Source organism: Oryza sativa, chromosome 1 (assembly GCF_034140825.1).
Source record: "Oryza sativa Japonica Group chromosome 1, ASM3414082v1".
Classification (NCBI taxonomy): domain Eukaryota; kingdom Viridiplantae; phylum Streptophyta; class Magnoliopsida; order Poales; family Poaceae; genus Oryza; species Oryza sativa.
This window is the reverse complement of record NC_089035.1, coordinates 20,060,683-20,065,035: the sequence shown is the minus strand read 5'-3', so window position 1 is coordinate 20,065,035 and position 4,353 is coordinate 20,060,683. Positions and strand designations below refer to the sequence as shown.

General features: G+C 44.4%; 1 long non-coding RNA gene across 1 annotated transcript; it reads left to right on the top strand.

Annotated features, from left to right (window-relative positions):
• LOC136355912 (uncharacterized) lies at positions 1-465 on the top strand. The gene is made up of 3 exons (XR_010740480.1): positions 1-89; positions 180-245; positions 336-465. It is a non-coding gene; the product is annotated as an uncharacterized lncRNA (long non-coding RNA).
• Positions 466-4,353: the final 3,888 nt, after the last annotated feature.

The window sequence follows — 4,353 nt, the reverse complement described above, 5'->3', positions numbered from 1 at the left end:
CGTCGTACCTCCAGCTGGTCCGGTACAACCACGGCCTCGCGCGCCTACCGTCGGAGCAGGACCTCGACCTACGGCACCTGTTTCGCACGGTACTGCTCAGCCCAGAGGTTTCTTAAGTTTTGTTTCTGTTTTTGTACGAAAACATCACCCCGTCGTAACTTGATGTTCCATCCTCGCAGGACCTCGTTTGCCTTCGAGCGCCCCTAGCTTCGGAGCAGTGCGACCTACAGCACCGGTTTCGCACGGTATAGTTCAGCCCAGAGATTAGTTCATTTTTGTTTCAGCTGTTGCACGAATATGTCACCATGTTTTAACTGCACGTTTCCTCATCGCAGGACCTCGTCTGCCTTCGAGCGCGTTCGCAGGCACGACCGGCGCTTCCGCGAGCTCCGCAGGGGCGTTCGCCACCTCTTCGGGCGCGTTCGCCAGCTCTTCCTCTCACGGAGCGTCGATCCCTCGCCCACATGGTACTTTACTTTTTATTAATACTATTAAATACCTGTATGAAACTGATGGTCCTTGTCCAGCAGGATTTGCAGCCGGGATCTTCGGTACTGGGGCCTCTTCGTCTCACCCCGGTAGGACTGGTCCTACTAGCCAGTTCTACGACGACGACTTGCACGGTGTACTCCACCACGACGTACTAGGCTCCTCTCAGCTTGGAGGAGCTCCAGAGGCGCACACTCAGGAGCAGCCAGAGGTCACACCTGTACAGGCAGGACGGGTTGGCCGTGCCGTACCCCCGGACCGACTCACGTACTCCCAGGGGCACATTAGGGCGCAGGGTAGGAGGGACAGGGGTAAGAGGCCTCGTCAGTAGTGTTCTACCTCTTCAGTCCTTATGTGACCGTTTCTTTTGGCTTACAAATTTGTAAAGCAGTACTACTTTTGCTATTACTACTGCAGTACTACTTGTGTTTGTCTCGTCTACATAGTTCTTTTCATTCATATGGTGCTAGAACAACTTATGCTCACGACAACACACTTTCGGCCCTTCACGGTAGTGTCAGATCCAGTAGCGCGCACAGTGCACAACAGCACACATGAAATGCGGCAGCTCGAGTTGTCACTATCAACTTTCGGCGCTGCCTGTTGACATAAAGTAAATCACGCCCACGCGTGATCGTCTTGTCGCATCTAATGAATAATGTATCTCATTGAGTTCACATATATTGCAGTGAAAACGACGCTATATAATTGACAATCTGAAGGCAACCTCTTCATATCTTCTTTCGCACTAGCACACAACACACGAAAATGGAAGCGCCATTCCTTGAGCGTCTCAACTGGCGAAGCGATCCTTTTGCTGGTTGGTTTCCACCATGGTGTGACCGTCCTCTGTCAGGTCATAAGGTCCGTAAGGCACCGAACTCGAGGACAAAGGTGTTTCGTGTGTCCAAACATTGTCGACGATGATTTCGTGGTAATTACAACTATTCTTTTCATCACTTCTCAGTACTATCATTAACTTAACTATCCCAAAATGGATGTACATAGGAGGATGTAAGGAAATGTCAATTCGTACAATGGATTGACACAGTCAGAGTTACTTCAAGTGGCGGGCCGATAACGCAACCTGAACCGACCATACAGTTCATTCATGCTTGGATGGAGTACGAACGTCGGGTGGAAATTGCAAGCTTAGACTGGAGGAACAATCCATTAGGGTTACCTAAATGGTCCGAGCGTCCAAAGTGTGGGTGCAGAGATCGCTGGCAGGTGGCTACATCCTTTGCTGAACAAACATTTCGAAGAAGATATTTTGTCTGCCCCAATGTAGACAACGATTTCATTGTATGTCTAACCATTTACAAAATCCGCTATGATTTGCACAAAATTACTACCCAAACTGAATAACATTACTATTTTTACATGGCAATCCAAGGATGTGTGGATTTACTCGATGGATCGACAATGTCACTCCATCATATCATGGCCAGAAGATAACAGAGTCAGAAACACAAGTAGAGTATCAACGATTGAAGGACCACGAGAATGCAATGCATTCTGACCGACCTAGAAGGGGCCGATAGGTTACCGCATGCTTGATTCGTCGGGATCGACAAATTTGTACCGTGTATCGATGGCACTTCTTATCTATCTTATCATTACAATGTTTATTTATGGTGGTGATTTTTTTTATGCGTAAGACTAAGGGCCTATTTGGATTGCTACCAAAAACATGCCCTACCAATATTTTGGTAATTTGAATAGTACTTATGTTTGATTTCGATTGAAGCCTATTCATTGGTAATACGTAATCTAGATTTGAGATTATGTAGAACATTCTTCACTACAATTTTACATTTTGGCAGCAAACCAAATATGATCAAATGCAATTTTACCTTACCAAATATTTGGTAGTGCCAAAACTTGCTTATATTTTGGCACTAACAAAATATTTGTACGGTAACATTCCAAATAGGCCCTAAAAAATAATAAAATTGTATTTTACCAGTCTTGGAGATTTTAATCTCGTATAGTTTTCAATATAAAAAGATTTGAAAACTATTGATATTTATAAAAAAAATATAAAGCATGTACAGTATAAAATCGCCCTCCCCCAGGGCGGCAAGGGGGCCGCCTGCAAAATTCCATGCCCCCTCGCCGCCCATTTGCAGGCGGCCCCCCGCACAGTACAAAATCGCCCTAGCGGAGGGCGGCAAGGGGGCCGCCTGCAAATTTCGTTGACGGCCGTCGCCCGAGAGCGAACGGCCGTCTGCCACGTCACTTTCGCCGCCCTCTGGAAGGGCGATTTTTAAAAATCGCCCTCCCAGAGAGCGGTAGGCGACCACTTCTTTCAATTTTCAAAATGAAAAATTATTTTTGTAAAACTTTTAATAAAAAAATTAAAAATAAAAAAAATTCCGCGGCTTCACGCATCCTGGCGGAGCGGTTCATCCTGTCGCGGGGGACCTCACCAACTTTGGGTTGGGCTGGTTAACTGTAGCAGATGGATTGGTGGCCCAGATCCTTCAAAGAAAAACCATACATGTATATATAGAAAAAAAAAATCTGCACTACAACATATCTAATAATCCCAGAATTTGCTATATTTTTACATGAAAATTTAACTATTCCAAATAAGAATATGCACCTTGATAGTACCACAAATTGGATTAGTTTAGAGAACGGCGGTTATATGCAATGCACACCACGTACACATAAATTATAAGCAACAGCATATCTTCACATAGAAATAAGTAGTCGGACCCATGGTTTACAAGGTGATGTGCATCGCATGATAGCATGAATGGTGATCTACTTTACTTGGATCGTATGACTCTTATACAGAGAGAGACAAATAGGAGAATTTCTGGGACAAGAAAGAGTACCAAAAATCAAGGAAACAATAGAGAACGAAAATCACTACTACAGAAAGCGTTTTTGCATACGGGCGGAATCGATCTTCACATGCGGTTGGCCGGCCCGCATGCGCGAAATGGTCTGCAAAGATCACCATTTGCGCATGCGGCCGTCGCAGCCGCATGCGAAGATTGATCTTCGCATGCGGTCACTTAAGACGGCCGCATGCGAAAATAGATCTTCGCATGCGGTCCATATAAGAAGCCGCATGCGAAGATATATTTTCCCATGCGGTCGACCTAAGAAGACCGCATGCGAAGATCTATTTTCGCATGCGGGCGTCTTAAGTAGACCGCATGCGAAATTCAATTTCCGAATAGCTAAAATAATATTTATTCTAGCATTTTGGTGATTCGTAATTAATATGAAATTATTGAGAGATTTATTATCGTATTTCGGAGTAGTAAGCATATAAGATAAGACAAGTGCCGCAGTAACAAACATGTAATACATAACCATTAATTCAATCGTAATTTACATACAAATATATAATACAAGTGGCACAGTTTTTTCATCATATGTATAAGTAGTGTACATGTTATTGCATATGTTCTTTCTCCCACTCTCTGAGAGGTTTAAATTTGTCGTCCATTGCGAGTTCACTCTGGTTGTCGTAGAAGAGACCTCTTGCGTTGCAGACATCGCGACGGATGAATCGGCAGAGGTCAGCGGCCACGTTCAAGATAGTAGTGTGGTTGAATCGTTGTGCAATATATGGGATTTCGGGGATCTGCACACAGAAAGGAAAATAAAACGGTACTCAGTGAGAAGTGTGTGCGAGATGGGTTTCTTTGTAGAGAAGAGTTCGATGACCTACTCGGTTACTGGTTGTTTTGTACCTCCCATTTACTCTGAGCATCTCGCACACGTAATAACCACACAAGTTGGTTCCTGGTGGTTGTTTGTAGCACTGCGATATAATTATGGGGACCGATCTCAGTAGATATATTTAGTATATATGTACTATTCGATAATTAGTTGTATTGG